The following is a 9,651-nucleotide window of genomic DNA, read 5'->3' on the forward strand; positions in this document are numbered from 1 at the left end:
AAAATAAGACAAATTCCATGAAATTCCGCATTATACAGTAAATTCCGTTTTTATGACTGGATTCCGCGATTCCGTCCATGTTTTCTGCATCACGGAAATCATAGGGCCCTACTAATGTAGCAAACGAATATGATAAGCTCTTTGTGAAAGTAAAAGACGATGGCATTGATGTTTATTTATTTAGCATTGAGTCTCTCCAAGTAGGTGACAACGTAGCATTAAATCACCATTCAACAGACTCAAGCCACCACCGCACTGCCGTCTATTGGACTGCAGAAAGATACTAACTTTTCAATCTGCTACGTTACTGACTGTACTGACAAACTATGCTGACACTGTGTCTGCGCCGCAACAGAACGCATCAAAGCGAACGTTGAAAATAATTTGAACTTCTGTCAGCACGTCATAAATAGAACAAGGCATTCTATTCTACACCGGACGTGAGCGGCGCGACAAAATACAATAGATTTCCGGTAAACACCAGCATTGAGTGGCCGTGATCAGCTCCGGTGGCCGTAAAACAGGCTTTAATGCGCCACAGACACGTGTCGTGAAGCACAGATCAGCTCTAGTCTCTAACGTCACTGAATCTGCTGTTAAAATTAACCATCCATTCATCATATCATCATGAAAAACAAAGAATTAGAATCATTGTAATGTGACGATCAAATATAGGTGCGGGTGGGTGGCGGGCGGATAATTTGAAGCAGCGGACTGAAGTTGGAGCTCATCCGCGCATCTCTACACTACACTGACCTGGGTCCAGTAGCAAACAATGGAGCGTGCTCTGCTGGACAAACTAAGTAATTACACCATTCAGAAGTATTTAATCTGCGTTATATGTTCTGTAAAAAAACATTTTCATATCAGTGGCATATTCGCCGATACCGATATATCGACGACAGGCTCATATTGGCCGATAATATCGGCTAAACGATATATCGGTCGGGCTCTACTCTTCTGAACATAATTAGGCTCTTAATTGATCATTTTAAAGCTGCCTCACCCTGTGTTTATTTTAAACTGCCTGAAATGACAGATTGTATGCAGGTTGCATAAGTTAATATGATAAAATAATTAATCAAACAATCTACCAATTTATTTTTCCAATTTTACACAGTAGGGCTGTGAATCTTTGGGTAAACAGCGAATTGATTCGATTCACAGGCCTTCGATTCGATTCAAGAACGATTTTCATGAATCTAATTGACAGATAAACCTCACGCTCTTATTTCAATGTTGTTGTTAATGCTGTGGTTATTTTATTTTCACTGGTTTCCTTCGTACATTCGGTTTAACAACATTAAGTTAAAAGTAATTTATCATTCAATGGAACTGTGCATATGCATTTAGACACTTACATTGATTCGGCTCCATCCGTTACGAATACGTTTGCGTGAAGGAGAGATGTGAGGGCACAAACAATGCTTTGGTAAGGTCTCCATTAATTCGTGCTTGTAGTAATTTAATGTGTATCTTAAAGCACTGAATCGCTATAGAAATCACGATTAATTCGATTCTTAGTGTTTTAAATCGATTACTGCCCGAAATCAACAATTCATGATTCAAAAATCCATGTTTCAAGATCGATGCATATGCATCGTCAGGGTTTGTAATCGATGCATCGCGAAAACAAGTGAATCGTTTCACCCCTACTACACACAGCCATCACATCCTCATCAATGAATGTCAAGGCTTATAACCTATCCATTTGTACCAGAATACTAGTATGTTAGCAGTTAGTCTGAAGCCGGTGATTATGTCATTAGAGAACATGGTGACTTAATGTTTTGTAAAACACTGTAACCACTACCAACCACAGTGTGGATGTAGGCCGCACAGAAACAAATGCAATACATAGGAAGACCTGCCTGACACATTCCACTCTATTACAACAGATTCCCAAAAAGAGCAGTTGAACTAACTGACCAATAAACCAAACCGCAAAGCTGTTACTAGGAAACCACATTATGACTAAGGGAAGTGAACATGCGATACAAATAATGTGTTCCAAAAGACACAGTGTTCAAAATAAGATTAGGTTTAAAATGGATCAAAAGAAATCTTGAAAGGCTTGGAGAATATGACATTGACAAGCTCGCATTTATTAAATGGAGTGATTTCATCATGAAAGTGGATAAGTGACTCTCCTTGTCTCAAGATGTTTGCTTGAGACATTGTGTCAGTCCCTAAAAATCTTCCATTTCATAGGAAGGTGAATCACCACTGATAACACATCCATAGCAATCCTGAATTAACTAGGTTTCGGTCTAAAAAAGGCATTAGGTTTACTTTTTGATAGGAAAAAAAACAACATTACTTCAGAAAGGTTCAATATTGTGAATCTTGAATAAACTGCATGAATCAAAAACATAGTAAGAATCCTGCATCTCAAATTCCTCACCTTCAATTTTCAACAGACTGTCTACATGACTAATGGCTGCATAAATCTGAGGCTACAGTCTGCATTAAGATGGAGCCCAAAGTGGTAGAGGAGACAGGACTGTAATTATTCAGTCCAAAAGTAAGATGGGCGCCTTCAATACTAATTTCAGCACGGAGTGATTTCATCATGAAAGTGGATAAGTGACTCTCCTTAAGATGTTTGCTTGAGACATTGTGTCAGTCCCTAAAAATCTTCCATTTCATAGGAAGGTGAATCACCACTGATAACACATCCATAGCAATCCTGAATTAACTAGGTTTCGGTCTAAAAAAGGCATTAGGTTTACTTTTTGATAGGAAAAAAAACAACATTACTTCAGAAAGGTTCAATATTGTGAATCTTGAATAAACTGCATGAATCAAAAACATAGTAAGAATCCTGCATCTCAAATTCCTCACCTTCAATTTTCAACAGACTGTCTACATGACTAATGGCTGCATAAATCTGAGGCTACAGTCTGCATTAAGATGGAGCCCAAAGTGGTAGAGGAGACAGGACTGTAATTATTCAGTCCAAAAGTAAGATGGGCGCCTTCAATACTAATTTCAGCATTTGGGTGCCATGTTAACACCCATCCTCTCTAGTGCAAGAGGCTGAAAATCTCTGCTCTCCTGCACGGAACACAACAAGCGCTGTTAGGCAGATGGCGAGACAGTTGGTGGGAATATCAGCGATAATGCGGATACATTCTGAACCTTCAACTGTTTCTTTGCCATTCATCAGATCGGCATCAACAGCTGCTGCTTCTAGGAAGATGTGGCAGAACAATATGCTGGAATTTAGTACTAGTTGAAACCACCAGTGGCTGATTAAAAAATAAAAAAAATAATCTATGCAACTTTATGAACTAAATATAGCAATTTGGGTGGGAAAAGGTCCTTTCCTTTTCCTGTTTGTGACAACGCTTATGTCATAGTCACCTGTGGGCACTTAGCCTATTTGGATTTCGTTTGCACTGACTCTCTTAAAGGGATTTTTCACCCAAAAGAGAGAATTCTATCTTCATTTACTCACTCTAAACCCATAAAACTTTTGTTCATCTTCAGAAGACAAATTAAAAATTGTTGTAATATTCTCTAATCACTTTTGTCCATCTATTGAAAATCCATGCAAACCAAAACTTTCACCCATCAAAAAGTACAGAAATTCATTATAAAAATAATCCCTATGAATAGAGTAGTGTGCATGTGCAATAATCAATGAATGCGTGAATAAGAGCCTAAATTAAATCGGTTCATCACAAAAAAGCAAACATGCGAATTTTGTTTAGATTTTCAATGGATGGCATAAAATGATGAAAGAATGTTTATCTTGTTTATGTGTGTTCCGAAAATTCAAGAAAGTCTTATGGGTTTGGAACAACATGCAACATGAGGTTGAGAAAATTATTAAAGATTTTTGGATTTTGGGGGTAACTAACCCAAATCCCAAAGCAATGTGCATTTGGATATGTGTGATATAAAATTGCTTATAAGTAGGCCTGAACAAACCCAAAGATGAGGCACTGCATCATATATTCCAGTGCAAATCAAGTCTCAAAAATTAAAAAGTAGGACCATTAGATACTGTCTGATGGTTGGATCACATCTGATGCAGACCTGTTACAGAATTAGATTTGGATTTTGTCTGCAGCCAAATCTTGAAAAATATACTTGCATAACTGAACAACTGACATGATTTTACATAAACCAAACTTCCATAGCAACAGCATATATAGAAGAACAACAGGAGAGGCTGTTAAGCACTCAACCTCGCACATAATTTGTTAAGCCTGAGGCAATGATTAAAACTTATTTGCCCAACCTTAATCCAGCAGTATCTATAGAATCTGGAGCCACTCTACATGTGAAAAACTCTTGATAATCCCTCTGCTGCCAATCATCCACCCAGGCGTCTTTTTCCCCTCACACATTTCCTTTTCTACGTGTTTCACAACATGTGCGTGTCCACCTACACACTCCCTTTCAATAGGCTACTTAATATTGGAAATGCGACACTGCCTGCAGATAACTGCATCCTTGGCATTCTTAGATAGAGGCTGGGGAAAGAAAACATTCAATCTAAGTACGTTTCGCACAGTAGGAATGATATCTGCTTGCTACTGACTTTATCAAAATCAAGTTATTAATAAAACATTGTTTACGTCGAAAAAAAAAAAGACGACATGTAACAGGCGATGTCTATATAACAAAATGAAAATGGGATCCATGCTGTTCCACTGGTGGATTTAACAACATCAAAGTGAAAGTCTGAATGTGGTCAACTGAGAAAAAAAAGTCTAAAAGTGGTCAGATTGTCTACTTTTAGTCAGCCACACCAAGACTAAACAAAAATAGTGGCAGTCCTGTCAAAGGACACTGAAACATCAACATCAACATCTCAAGGAAATGATGATGCCAACGCAAAGTTCTACCTCTGTCATTTTTAAGATCTTGTGACGGTCTGCATCTTCCATACATCTAAAGTTAAAAAAGGGAATGCCAGAAAGCACTTCAATCAGGAACCTGCTCTTCAAATCCACCCCCACACAAACTGCATTTAGAGCCTGGCCAATACACAGTGAGCACACACCACCCACACAACAAAGAAAAGACATGCAAATGACAAATCAGCAAAGCCCTTACAGGGGGAAAACTGAGCGAAGGGCCATTAGTCAACCTACAACACAGACCTCACAATTTCAACATGACAAAATGTTATGCATAATAAATGCAATGTGATCTACAGCCCAATGACTCCTCCAGTTGGACACCTGATCTGATTCTCAGCTAATGCAGCAGAGTCCATAGATACTAGCGTCCGGAATGAGTCTGTGATGGGCAAAAATGCTGCTTGGTTGGCAGCTCACAAGTTTTTGAAACACAGCCATTGTTCTCAAATATTGTAGATAGATAAATAGATAGATAGATACTTTTAGATCAATTCATGTGCAAAACTTCTCAGATCATTTGTGATCAATTTTTTTTTTTTTATGAATTCTATAGAGATTGCACTCAAAAAGCATCAACTACATATAGAAATGTATGGCTAGGGGAAAAAATCATTACATTATTTCCATGACTTTTCAAGGTCTGTAAATCACACTTTAAAATTTCACTTTTTATAAGAACTGAAAAGACAAGAATTTAATTATTTCTGAATTATTTATCAGTTAACATTTACCAAGCAACATCTGGCTTAATAATGCAAAACACACGAGTCAGATTGATGTCTTTTCATAAGTTGCTACTATCCATATTATTAAATTCTCTTCTGGACTGATGCAATGATTAAATGTGCATGTGACATACACAATCCACGTTGATGAAGTTGCTCGGCTGTCAGCTGTAATCGACTGTGTTTCGGTGTTCTTCCCACATCTGGAGTTAAGACCAAAACTCTTCAACTATAACCGCACCATTTTCACCTTGCGCTGTCTTGTTTATCAGATTGAGACCGAATAAACACGACACATAGGACCACGGTTTAGATTTACAATCTGCCTGCTATCGGTTATAAAAACAAGACCGTTTTCACTGCAACTTTCTGATCGAATCTGGTTTTCCTCGGATAATCAGGTGAGCCGAGATCACTCGTTAACCGTCACAACTCGCTGGAGAGACAAAACGAGCATTTTAGCGTGTACAAAGACACGCTTTCTTCGAAACAACACATCCGTGGACCCCTTTACAGATATAACCTCGGATAATCAGGTGAGCCGAGATCACTCGTTAACCGTCACAACTCGCTGGAGAGACAAAACGAGCTAAAATTAGCGTGTACAAAGACACGCTTTCTTCGAAACAACACATCCGTGGACCCCTTTACAGATATATAAGCACGGTTCGGAGTTGGCATGAACAGTTAAATCACAGACATCTTACGAACTCACCTTCTTCCCTCTCCGCCTCTCGCTGCTCTCGTGCGGTCCTTCTCCCACAAAATCTTGCGATAAAAGTCCGACACAAACGTCTCTCCGCCTCGTAATATTCGCCAGCGGAGTGCAGTCTGCGTGCGGCCGTTATTCCTGCTGTTTTCCCGTGTGTCGCGAGAGATTTTTCAGTGTATTGTTGTATCTACTCCAGCAACACTACCGTTGGCCCCAGCGTCTCGTTCACAATTATTCAACTTCGAAGTTCATACAAAAGTTGCAGCTCCGCCTCGCGCTGCAGCTGCTGATGAGGTCACTGCAAGCCGTTGCGCCGCTTAGCTTTTAGGAATCTCGCGATAGCTGAGCGCAGAGGGGAGCGTGATTTGGGGGCTTATTTGTATCTGAGGGAATGGGCCCCCTACTGACAGGGTTGCCGTAGCAACAGCACAATTTATGTGGTACACGGTTATCACGCGACTGGTATTCTGTTGTCTTGGGTTGACCTGTCCAACATGTGCTTTAGGCTACTAAATCTGGGTATTGTGTTAGTAGCATTGGTGACATGTTTTATCCTAAGCATAATGATTAACACTTTGATTACTAGTAAGAACAGTTCGTGTTTTACCTCATTTGAAACCCTCTCCAGTTTAACCTGTTGTACTGTGAGCATTTTTAAATTATCTTTGCTATTTGCAGTGTTGAGAAGTAACAGAATTACATCATTTAATTACAAAATAAATGTAACTGTAATCTGTTAAAGCTACTGGGGAAAAAAAATTGTAATTCAATTACACTTACTTGTAAAAATGTTAACGATTACAAAGGGGTTATCGTTGAGCATATATATTAAATAGATTTCTTTCCCAAATTGCATTGACTGCTTTAAAATATGAGACACCAATGTTTCAGGAGTTTAGGACCTATTTGGGTTTATGTATATGATTTATTTTTTAAGATTAACTGTTTTTTTTCCAAGGCATTGTTAGATGCTAGTGTATCTTGTCATAGCTATGCAAAGATTTGATTTCAAAAACAGTATCATAACTATTAAACTATAACCTCAGAATGATCTCAAAATCAGTCTGATTTTGTGGTGGCTGTGCTTTCAAATTAAATCATTATCATCTTAATTTAAGTGATGAAGGATTTTGAATGTCTTGACAGTAATGAGGGATGTACTAAGGTTAACCCTGTCTGGTCTAAATGTTGGAAAACTTTCATTAGAAATTTAGAAAAGTAATCAGATGTAATCAGTTGCATTACTTTAATAAAGTCATTGAAATAGATACACTACTTATTACATTTTAAATAGGGTAACTTGTAATCTGTAATCTATTACATTTCCAAAGTAACCTTCCTAACACTGGCTATTGTGATTTTTTTTTCAGACAATAAAAAAAAAGCTGCACAACTAAAATCTATACCATCACATACCATAAGTTGTCTGAATATAAACCCAAAATAAAGCCATTTCAAATTATGTTTTACACAAACTGCCAGTTTATGTCTATAATTTCATTCACCAACTTTTATGATGACTATTGCACTGAAACCGACAAAAATATTTGGTTGAAAATAATTAGATATTCATTTTTACGACAATACGCTAGCGATTGTTTATAGTTAAGGCTCTGGTAACTTGAAATAGCAACCTTTCATAGGTGTTATGTAAAGATACAAGGTGCATGCTTAAATGTAACTATAAAGTGTAGAAATGAATAATAATAAGGAATAAGTGGTTTTGTCCAAACTTTTGTGCAATATTTTGTGTATAGTTCCTTATATCAGTACATGTTTACTCATGCCTCATAACTGTTCCAAAAAAATTATCACATCAAGAAAACAGAATTCCGTGTTAAAATAATATTTAGGGTGTTACCATGACAACTGGCTTGCAGTTCCTCTGTAAAATGACTTCATTTTGGTCAAAATTACTTGGTACAAAATTACTACGCTTCAGATTTTAGTAAAGCTACTACCACTGCAGCACAGATTGTCTGAGGACAGATGTTTTATTCCAAGAGAAATAAAGAGCACATACAATCCAAAATGGGATGTGCTCATTGAACACATGGGAGGAGGTTAATCTCTTTAAAATGAGTGCGCTAGATTCCATACTCTATTTTGTGAAAAACTCCATTAACAAACAACATTATGTTCTTGAGAATTAACACAACTGCTAAATTTCAGGGAGAAAAAAAAACGAAAGAAGTTTGCAGGGATTATCATCATAGCACACAAACAGAAATCATAATGTCGAACAGGTTGCTACCATCTGACCATTCTTTCTAAATTATTTAGGAATGTCTTTGTCCTGTTTGAGCGATCACTACTTGACGCCCCCTACACGTTGACCACACAACTGCATGTGTGACCTCTCATAGGAATGTCTTGTCAGGGATGCTGGGGGAACAGGAAGAATGGTCCCATTCATTTTGCTCCACTCAAGCGATGCAGATACACTAATACAGAATGACGTGCAGAAAGGTGACAAGTTGTTGCTGAGCACATAGGGTCTTTGTGTGACCCAATGAGAAGCGCAGTGGGTGCAGAGAGTGTGCGAGGCCTTCAAAATGGCTGATGCTTTAGTTAGTCTAAGCGATTAACATAATTTAGTATACAATTATGCTAGCCTGTGGTTTTTATTGTTCATATTTGTGTTATTATATTGATAGAATCAGCAAACTAATTACCAAATGCCCACAGAGAGAGATTAATGACTGTCAGTTATATTCACTATGTGTGTTCCAAGACTTTATTAACATTTCCCTCAGAGAAGCATTATAAAGTCCTAATGCAAGTTAGTAATTGCAGTCGCAATAAGAAATCATGATTATCTTTTCATAGGTGCACAGCGCACAGTGCAGTGTGGAGAATGAAATTGGATATATCCGTGCTGAATGTTTCTCCTGGTGCTCTGAGATTCACAATGCCTGAGTCAGTATCCTAAGGCACTTCCTTGGCTGCTTCCCAACTGACTCCAGGCCGAGAACCACACAGGCACATTCAGTGTTTTACCCACTGAAAAAATACATCTGTGGAGTTATCAAAAAGGAACATTTATAATTGTACATAATTGGTTTTCAAATGCTATTTCATGAAATATAGATAGATAGATAATATTTGATTTTATATATATATTTATATTATTTATTGAACAAAAATGTATATTTTCAATTCATTATTTATATATATATATATACAGTATATATATACGTGTGTGTGTGTGTGTGTGCATGTGTTCTATATTTTAATATTCATATTATTTATTGTAATATATTTTGCATTATATATATATGTTAGACAGACAGACAGACAGACAGACAGATAGACAGACAGACAGACAGACAGACAG

The 9,651-nt window shown here is 37.5% G+C and overlaps 1 protein-coding gene across 2 annotated transcripts in view; it reads right to left on the bottom strand.

The window, feature by feature from the left end:
- Nucleotides 1-6,623, bottom strand: part of LOC107549083 (signal-induced proliferation-associated 1-like protein 1) — a 112,774-nt gene extending 106,151 nt beyond the window's left edge. For both annotated transcript variants that reach the window (XM_016230016.1, XM_016230015.1), the window contains exon 1: nt 6,318-6,623. The gene's annotated coding sequence lies outside the window, so the exon portion shown is untranslated. The remainder of the gene's footprint in view (nt 1-6,317) is intronic.
- Nucleotides 6,624-9,651: the final 3,028 nt, after the last annotated feature.

The sequence above is a fragment of the Sinocyclocheilus grahami genome, unplaced genomic scaffold (genome assembly GCF_001515645.1).
Source record: "Sinocyclocheilus grahami isolate Dianchi unplaced genomic scaffold, SAMN03320097.WGS_v1.1 scaffold362.1, whole genome shotgun sequence".
Classification (NCBI taxonomy): domain Eukaryota; kingdom Metazoa; phylum Chordata; class Actinopteri; order Cypriniformes; family Cyprinidae; genus Sinocyclocheilus; species Sinocyclocheilus grahami.